This window comes from Apium graveolens, chromosome 11, assembly GCF_009905375.1.
Source record: "Apium graveolens cultivar Ventura chromosome 11, ASM990537v1, whole genome shotgun sequence".
Taxonomy (NCBI): domain Eukaryota; kingdom Viridiplantae; phylum Streptophyta; class Magnoliopsida; order Apiales; family Apiaceae; genus Apium; species Apium graveolens.
In genome coordinates, this window is record NC_133657.1 from 44304094 (window position 1) to 44314973 (window position 10880).

Below are 10880 nucleotides of genomic sequence, written 5' to 3' on the forward strand. Positions count from 1 at the left end.
CCACTAGATACGGAAAGAATTGAGTATAAGGTAACAGGATAAAAAGGATTTAAATTAAAGGATTATAAGAGAGGATCATAAAAGGAATACAATATATTGAGAAAGGTTAAGGGAACCTAAGTAATAAGATCCCGGGTATGATCCTTCAAACGATAAACGAAAACGAAAGTTAAGCGAACCGTATAACAGATCAGCGGTCATTAGGCAAACAATTAGGAAGTTAATCAAAGGGATTAGAGAGGATGATGTCACCCAACCAATAAGAAGAGGACAAGGAGGGGAGGATGACATCATGAGGATGACCTAAGCATGACATAGGGAGGAAGGAGATGTGGTAGGTTTATAACCACACAAAGTCAACGTTAGAAAGGTAATTACCCAAAAACAAATCAAAAACAACCAACCAAAGAATCAAATCAAAGCAAAAACATAAAACATTTCATCTTCTCCAAGCTTTACTCTCGGCTTTTTACTATTTCAAAAAAAGCAATTTTCAAAATTCAAGTTCAAGGCTTCCTAAATTGGTAAGATAATTCCATAGTGTTCCTTATGCATAGATATGGCTATCTTATGAGTTTAAGCCTTCAATTCTTTCTCAATCTTCTTCAAGAAATCAATGAAGAAGACAATGAATAGTGACTTCAAGAATTTTAACTTGATTTTCTTGTTTTTCCTTTAAGATCCAAGCATCCCTAAGTCATCTCAAGGCTTCTTAAGGCTTCCTAGCTACTCACACCACTTCAAGGAAGGTATATCATCTCCAAACCCTAGATTCCTTTGTATAATAAGATGATTTTGATTGTTATGATGATATAGTAGCTTAATGCTTGTGGTTTAGAGTTTGGGTTGGAGTGATAGTGAAATGGAATGGTAAATCTTGTTGTTTTGATTAAAAGAACTTAAGTATAGTTTAAATTCAAGTTTTAGGAGTAAGTAAATGGATTATAATGAGTTGGTTTGGGGCTGTTGTAATGTATTTTGGATGGAGGTTTGATTGGGTTGTGAATTGGGGTTGAATTGTGATGGTTTTGGAATGGTTTAAATTTGGGAAATTGCGTAAACATAGCCGTCGTAATGTCCGATTTACTTTAGACTGCTTTTGTTCATAACATTTGGACCCGAGAACTCCCTGCTAGATTATGAACATTTCCATGTTTAGATAGTTCATGTTACGAGCTTCGTTTTGATATGTGGTTCGTTTGATTCCGATGAACGGTTTAGGAGAAACGGCCGTTTTAAGTAACGACGTTTCGCGAACGAACCTTTACCCCTCGCCTTACTTTGAAACATAGGTTAAAGACCTTAAAGGACTAATTGAAGTATGAAACATTTATGTAAGGTGTAATAGACAGTTGGTAAGACACTCGTGAAGGAATCGCCTTAAAACTCATAATGTTTAATTTATTAAAAATGGTGGAGCCGAGGGTACTCGAGTGATTTAAGAGAATCAGTAAGCGCAAAACGAGCGTTAGAGTCTGAGTTGGTTAGAGTATAGATTTACAAGTGACTTTGGTATAATTCCAACTTACTTGTTGCTTATAGGTTACTAGACTCGTCCCGAGCCATTCGTAACCCCCAGTCGCTCAGGCAAGTTTTCTACCCGTTATACTGTTGTTGTGATGTATATATGTATATGCATTATCTTGCGATAGATGCATGTTGGTTAATTAGCAAATGTTGCGATATATTGAAGCATGCTGATATGGTATATATATGCATGCCTGTTTCGTATTCTTGCCATATATATCTGTTGGTTCAGTTGATAATACCTATGCTAGAGAATAGCAGTAATTTGCATATACCCTTAGTATAGGGACCCAAAGGTGAAAACATTTTTCTAAAACCGGGAGTCGAGGATCCCGAGTAGATTTTATATATATATATTTATATATATATATGGTTATAGTTTTCAAAACTATTAATCGAATAAGGTTTATTCGATAACTTTATTTTATTATTGAATATTATTTCGAATATTCATCCGAGGACTTATGACTCCTTTATTTTATTATTGAATATTATTTCGAATATTCATCTGAGGACTTATGACTCCTTTATTTTATTATTGAATATTATTTCGAATATTCATTCGAGGGCTTATGACTCAGCTTATTTTATTTATTGAATATTATTTGAATATTCATTTGAGGATCTATGACTCCGATTATTTGCTGAGATATATTCTTTATTTTATTAAAGAATAAGGTGTCGATAATCAAACTTATTTTCGATTATTCAAATAAAGATAGTACTTTCATATAAGTATATCTTTGGTTATTTAATATCCATTTCAAGTATAAGTTTTAAAACTTCTACTTCGATTATTTTTACAAGGATTATCTTTATGAGAATATTATTTAAATAATAATATTCAGATATTTTCTAATATATTGGGACTGATTTATTTTAATAAATCAGCAGTACTCCAAACATTCTTAAAAATGTTTTCGAGTCTTCAAAATAATTTTTTAAAGTTAGAGTGGACCCCAAAACTCATTTTTTTTATATTTAAGATCTTCCTTTCAAAGGGGATTTAAATACTCGCTCAAAACCTGGGGGATCCAGCTCTGTGGTATATTTTACATTTGCAACGTGGTTGCTGTTTTGAGAAAACAAATGAATTGATTACTTACCCAACGTTCGGTAAGTAAGCCCATCTAATTGAGTCGGCATAAGCGACAGGCCGGGGTACGGTCTATCAAAGTGTAAGTGGCTGGGTGGCAGTCCATCAACGCATAAGAGGCCGGGTGGCGGTCCAGCACAAGGTCCTTATGTGGCCAGGGTGATGACCGGTGGGGGATTCATCCATCTACTAGTAGAAAAGGATACTTATTGGTATCTTTGCCTGATCAGCAAGATATCAAGTTTATGCCAAAATTTCTTTTCTTTCCAAATTCATTAGATATTGCAACCCTGTTCATACTTTACATGATAGAGGTTTTCAGGAAATGTATGAGAGATATATATAGGTGTATATATATATCGGGACTTAATGAAGTATCTCGTAACTTCATTTCATTCAATAAATATTTCAAAGATTGAATCTATTCAAGTATTATCTTGTAGTCTCATCTATGTGATGAAATTTTGAACTAATTATAACTTGAACGGTGGTAGTTCAAGTAGTATTTGGAAAAGATATAAGTATATTGGAGTATCTTGTAACTTCATCTTTTAAACTTATATCTAGTAAAGGATTATCTTATGCATGACAAAGATTTTCAGAAAAATGTTGAGACAAGGTTAGATATATGAGATCACCTTGCAACGATATTTTTATACAGTTATATACTGGAACTTTGTGTATATTATACATGGAAGAGGACTTCCAAGATTTTGAAAAGTATATATGTATATATACTGAATATTTTGTGACTTCATCGCATTAAGATATCAAACTTGGTTCATTTCTTTTGACCAAGACTTTCATGAGTACTATGAGAAGGCTCATATATTGTTAATCATTATACATATTATTTTGGTGGGCTTGCTGCTCACCCTTGCTTTCTTCTTTCATCACACAACAACAGATAGAAAAGATGAACAGGACCAAGCTCCCGATTCGCGAGCGGATAGGAAACGTTCCGCAGTTTCCTATAGGCGTTGATGTCGCTGTAGCTGAGGTAGGAACTACCAATAGGCTAGGCTTTCAACTTTTGATGTATCAGATTATGTATATTTATGAAATGTAATAATGGCAAAGAAAATGTAAATTTATTCAGAAAACCTTTTAAGGTGTATTGGTAGATAATTGTGGAATAAAATGACTTGTGATTATTTTTGGATGTTCATCTCTGAGACTATAACGTGTGGTGTGTGTGTTTATTATGGGGTCACAGTACAGAGTAGTTGATTAATTATTAAGATTGGGTGTTATTAAGGGAAATGGAACTCGTGACAACCCAGATCCCCGACCCCGGATTTGGGGGTGTTACACATCCTACAACCGAACAGCTCCTTCGATATCTCATATCGAGTTGTCCTCCCTGCCACATCATACAACTCTTGTAGATGCGTAAGGATAGTGTGAGCATCCATATGCTCATGCTGCTTCTGTAGCTCAATGTTCATGGAAGCTAGCATGATACATTGAGCAACATTTGCATAATCTATCCACTTACGATACACAACATGTTCATCATTATGTGCATCGTCAACAGGTTCAGCAGGCTTAGGTGAGTCAAGCACATATTCCAGCTTCTCAACCCTGAGAACAATTCTCAAGTTTCGAATCCAGTCAGCAAAATTAGGACCAGTCAACTTGTGAGCATCTAGTATACTCCGGAGTGATAGTGCAGAAGACATAACGTATATAGTAAATATGTAAATAATGAACACATAACAACACTTAGCAAATATTCAATTTCATTTCAAAACACTATATGAATCGGGTCTTTATTCATAAGTGGCTCCCACTAGTTTATCTAATTTATACAACTCCCTAAGTGAAAAATTAAGCATTCATAATGCTAGTGGGAATAGGGATCCTACATTCCATCACACAACATCGGCTGTAGCAAGAAACGTCATGTGATGTTCAATAGGCAGACAACTCTTATCAATTACATCTTATGTTATTCCCTAATAAAACTTTAGCCTCTTGAATAATTGAGTCACGACTATAGTACGACAGACTCAATATTCTAAGTCAAGTCTAACCCAACATTTCATACAATTGAATTAGTCTCCAACGGCCCACGGCTGTAGCACGTAACGACCTTTAGATTCTAATTCAATGTACACATCTCTATGCAATAGACAAGTATTTCTTATTTCGAAATCAAAGCCCTCGGCTGTAGCACGAAACGACAATGATTTAAAAATAAGAACTACTCTCTACCATGTTGGAAGGCTATGACCGACACAAGCTCTTTGTGTCATTGGCCAATTACTACTTGATATTATTTAATTTTAGAGGGATTATATTATGTTACAATCATAATCATATTATAAAGAGATTCTTCCTTTTAAATTAAATATTTCAAATCAATAATCGATAATCAGATGATTCCCTGATCAGGGGGAGCATTTTCAAGAGGCGTCACTTAATACCCCTTTCTTACAGATCGAAATCTGCTTTTGACAGAATCATCCTTTCTCTCAAAATTGAAAATTCATATTTAATTACTTGTTTCATAAACACAAGAATCTCATGATTGTATTCATAATATTATTGTTAAGGCAAGAAACAAATCATATTCTAGATTTTCTAGAGCACGCCTTATTTTGATTTAAGTTTACCTAAATCTATCATCGCATGGTAAACATAGGCATATATCTCATATATAAAAATTTAAACAAGTAAGTATGCAAGTAATATCATGTCACACACTGATATAATGATGTATGGATTTATTATAGCATTTAAAATCAATTAAAACAATTAAAAACATGCTTTAAAACACTTTTGGGAATATAAACAGTTCAAAACTTTTATATAAAAAATATTTGACCACTCCATTAGATCCTTCTCGGAAAAAAGAATCCAAGGATATATTGCACGCCCAAAACGGAGTTACGAAACTCCCAAAAAATCAAATTTAATTTGGACAGACGGGCTGTAACGCATTACAAGAATGCGTTACAAGGGCTGTAACGCATTCCGGTAATGCGTTACAACACTGTTAAGCCCTTAACGGGTGTAACGCATTCCGGAAATGCGCAACAGGGTGTAACGCATTTCCGAAATGCGCGACACCCCCCTGGCGATTGCGCTTCACGCGCCTGGCACATCCGACTGTTGCAGTTCAGTTTTTTTTTGTTTTCTTTTCTTCCCTGTCGTTGACAGCTCCTGTCGTTACAAAAAAAGGTAACCCCCTTTCCTTTACTCCCTTAATTAATAACTTTTATTAATATGGTCATTATTTTAATTTTACTATTAATAAATTAATTAACATTTAATTAATAAATTAATAAAAATCAAAATAATATAATTTCTTAAATCAGGCAGTAGCAGAAAATTATCAGATCAGCCAGGGGTCCTTGTGCAAATTTTAATCATATTTTTATTCACATGCATAATTATTTCATGAATTTTAGTTAAAACAATTTTTAAAAATTCATAACAAATAATCTACACATCACAAAATTATGAAAAAATACCTAGATGATCTACAACACTTGTAGAACCCAGATCAGTAGTCAAGATCTAATGCAAAAATTATTTCGAATTAATTCATAATTAAATCTAAATAAACTTGCAAAAATCATAACAAATCCATACATGCATAAAAAATCTGAATTTTTTTATATGAATCTCTATATACAAAACCTAGCTCTGATACCATTGAAGGAACTTACGGATGAGCGGAAGCGTGATATAACAATTATTCTGTAAAAACCATGTATCGCACATATAGAAAAACATATAAATCAAAATAACGGAGGAACCATAACCATACCTTAAAATCGGAGCTTTATAAAATGGTTGCTAGCAGTTGCTTCTCAGTGTGTGAAGCACTCTACTGGTATCCACCAAGAATAATCCTCTTCGATGAAGCTTTTTATAAAACCCAAGCTTTTATAAAAATAGAATTTTGGGAGAGAGAGAGAGAGAGAGAGGAAGAAGATGGAGGCTAGCTTCTTCTTAGGTTTTTCATTAAAACCAAGTGTATATTTAGAATGAGCCATCTCATTCTATTTATAGGGCTCTCCTAGGGTTTTTATAATATATCAATATATATATATATATTAGCCCCACATTTTATCTTTATAAAATACTTTAATAATAATTAAAACTATTTTAATCATTATTTCTTTTTCTAAACTATTTAGAAAATAATTCTCTCTCTCATTATTTCATCAAAGAAAATATTCTTTTATGGTGTGACCCTGTAGGTTCAATATTATGCCGGTAGTAGAAATAAATAATAATAAACTTTTATTAATTATTTACATGAATACTAAAATTCACTAAATATAATTAACTAATTAATTCTATTTATTCTACATCGTGAGTGATGATTCTCAACATATCGCGACTATCCGGATAATATGAATTCACTGCTTAGAATACCAAGAACCTGTCAGTGACTAGTTACCGTACAATGAACTCCTTCTACCCTTATAATATCCCGATTAATTATAAGGCATGGATCTCGTGTCAGGCCTATCAAATTTAATCATATGATTTCTTATTCATAATGCAAAGTTCATGTTAATGCAAATTAGAAACTCCTTTCTAATTTCATACACTTTGGCCAGAGATTCCAGAACTCGCATACTAAGAATAACATAGGATATTCTCTTCCTATACTGGAAGGGGTAGATCCTCTATTGACGTTAATTATCTCTATACACAAATCCCTATGCCCAGAATAGACCTAATGGATGTCCTTGAGACTAAGGACTAAACTAAAGCACAGTTCATTATATACAAGATAACTTTAACGATCTCAAGTCTAAGGACACTTGTACAACTATCACTCAGTGAATAACTATTGACACGTGAGTAATCTCCATTAGTTGTTCAACTTATCGAGTCATGTTCAGTGAACTTATTCCCTAATAAGCACCTACATACTAGCTATAGTATCACCACACAAATGCCTATGAGAACAGACATCCTCCTGAAGGGAGCAAGCATAGTATGTACCAATCTTTGTGGATCTACTAATATCTGATTAGTTATCCTATGATCAGGAACTGTTTAAGTCTAGAGTTATCATCTTCTAGATCTCACTATTATAATCTCATTATAATTCTAGAAGCTTTACTCTAAACTATGGAGCATCTAATTTAAAATACTTTAAATAGATAAAGCCCATAATAAAACCAAAACAAGTCTTTTATTAATTTCAATGAAATCAAATAGGAATACAAGAAAGTTCTTCCTAACTCATCATACATGATTGGAATTAGGACAAACACTTTCATTGAAAACCAGGAGGGTTATATTGCTTTGATGCATATGGCTGATAAGGTTGTGCACCGTATTCTGATTGTTACTCCAGCTGAAGTTAGGATGATTGCGGTTGTTGGGATGATAAGTGGCTGGAGCTTGCTGCTATGACCTCTGAAAGTTGCTCACAAACTGAGCTGATTCACTAGAAATAGCACAATTCTCAGTCTTATGTGCACCTGCACAAATCTCACAAACACTAGTGATCTGATTAACTCCATGATTAGCCAAAAAATCCACTTTCATCATCAAAGCTTGAATTTGAGCAGCTATAACAGTAGCTATATCCACTTACAGAACTCCTGCTACCTTGCATTACGGCATTCTCTGCGTTAAATTCTGGTATTCATTAGCTTCCATTAGCCCAATCAACTCATAAGCTTCATCGTAGCTTCTGGCCTAAAAGGCTCCACCTGACGCTGCATCGAGCATAGGTCTAGACTGTGCGCCCAAACCATTGTAGAAATAATTTATGGTCATCGAATCAAGCATGCCATGGTGTGGGCACTTCCTAAGCATCTCCTTGTAGCGATCCCAAGCCTCACACAAAGATTCTACAGATTGCTGTGCAAACTGAGTAAGAGCATTCCGGATTGCAGCTGTCTTCGCCATAGGGAAAAGTTTAGTGAAAAACTTTTGAGCAAGATCCTCCCATTTGGTGATAGAACCTGCTGGTAGAGAATTTAACCAGCACTTAGCTTTATCCCTAAGGGGGAATGGAAAAAGCCTCAGCTTAATAGCATCTTCAGACACCCCATTGAACTTGAAAGTGTCGCAGATCTCGATGACATCCCTAATGTGCATGTTGGGATCTTCTATAGGAGAATCCCCAAACTGAACTAAATTCTGTATCATCTGGATCATGCTCAACTTGATCTCAAAAGTGTTAGCCGAGATGGTTGGTCTAATAATGCTAAACTGAATATCATTGATCTTAGGCTGAGAATAGTCCATCAAAGCCTTCGGATTTGCTGTTTGATCTCCCATCACAACTAGTTCTTCTTCCTCAACTTTCTCAACTTCTATTTCAAAATCTTCCTGACCTACCACAACTTCTTCCTCAGCTTGATCTAGTGTTCTCTTACGAGACCGAGAACGCGTATGCATAAACGCTCGCTAGAGTACCTGAAATACGATAAGAAAACAAGTAAGTAACAATTTCCGAGTCAATGAACTTTAACAACCACTGATGACAAACACATAAACAAAAAATTAACACCGAGTCCCCGGCAGAGGCACCAAAAAATTGTTAGGACGAAAACACGCGCTAATAATACACGCAAGTACACATGTTCGCAAGTAATATAGAATTCTTTCTAGTTCGTTCCCACAGAGACTTTTTTGGTTAACTTAAGATTTATGCGTTTATGCAACAATGATATGGTTATTATTCAATGCTAAGACGAATAAAAAATTGGGTTGTTTATAACTAAGATATTAACTAACATGCAATTAACTAAGAGAATAAAGGTTGATTTACTCTATGAGACAAACATGGGATTCTAACTTCATTAAATACTTCATTCAAAGCCATTGTTCTTAACCTTAGCATGCAATGGTGATGACAACTAATTAGATAACACGAAACTGATAAACGCCAACTTTCGTTGTACGAATACCATACTACCAGACATCCACAAAAGAGATAGAAGCTGAATAGACACCAAGTATGTTGAGACCCTATATGTCTATAGAATTTGACAACACAAAAGTTTAATGCGCAAGTTATCTATTATGATTACATAGGGCAAGTAAGATGCTTAAAATTACCTACGAATCATGCATAACAAATACATGAATCTATGCTAGCATGGCAAGTTCTAAACCTCTAAATTCATTGTCGCTTCATTAGAGATTAACACGTTATCTTATATGTTCGCTACGCACATAAGACGAATAAGTACAACCAATACTAGGATATCATACAATCACCGCACACTAAGATATCGAAACAAGATTAACTATTGAAATCCATAAATAAATCCGTTAGAACCCCATGATAACGATTAGTTCATAACTGAACATCATCACCGTGGGTTCGGATGAAAGCATGGTATAATAAACTAAGTCTTTATAAAATGAGTAATAAACAAAGTACGTAATCCAGAGTATTAGGTTCAACAAACAAGAAATGAGCATCCAAGCTTACAACTTAAAACAAAGAATCACAAGAATAAACTAGATCTTCTTCGCCTTCGCTGAATTGTGCTATAGGTCTTCTCGTCATCTTTACCTTAAGCTCTATTGTCAAAATGTCTTTAAGTTATCTTTATATAGCATCCCAAATCAGCATAGAAGTCCAGAAATCAGTCTTCTATTCAAAACATGATTCTGAAATCCCAACCTGGCACGGCCGCGCGCTTCATCAGCGCGAGCGCGCCGTCCTTCTACTGTTCTGGCACGGGCGCGTTGACCTTCTGGAAAAACTGATTATTTCTTCTTCTTTTGCTGGCTTGTAATGGCATTCGACGATCAATCTTCCCTAACACCTTCCTAACACCAATTTAGAACCAAAGCAATGCTAAATCTCCTTGATCCCTTATTTATGCCTGAAATGCAAAACACAACAAAAACACATCAAAAACACAAATAACTTGAGTACAAAACACCAATTTGAAGCTTTTAGGAGCGTTATAAGTGGATATAAATGCCATTTAACAATCTCATCATTACATGGTAGCTTACTGATTCTCTTCAATTTGTAATTATGCTTCATCCTTGGAAAATATTGAGCCCTTTTCTATTCCTTTGATTTAATAACACTCCTGTCTGTTATTCTCCATCTACTTCTTCCAAATCTCGGTAACATTCTTTGAAATTCCTGATTTACTTTATTTACAGCTACCCTAATCTTTCCTTCATGTCTCCTTTCCTCTTCATTAAAATCAACACTTCTTACATCTTCACCAACTTCAGTATTGAATGCTTCAAAATAAGTAGATAGAATTTCAAGATTTAACCGAAATAGAGCTTCTTCATC

General features: G+C 34.6%; 1 non-coding gene across 1 annotated transcript; it reads left to right on the plus strand.

Annotated features, from left to right (window-relative positions):
• Window positions 1-8390: 8390 nt before the first annotated feature.
• On the plus strand, window positions 8391-8497 carry LOC141699452 (small nucleolar RNA R71). The gene has a single exon (XR_012565915.1). It is a non-coding gene; the product is annotated as a small nucleolar RNA R71 (small nucleolar RNA).
• The last annotated feature ends 2383 nt before the right edge of the window (window positions 8498-10880 follow it).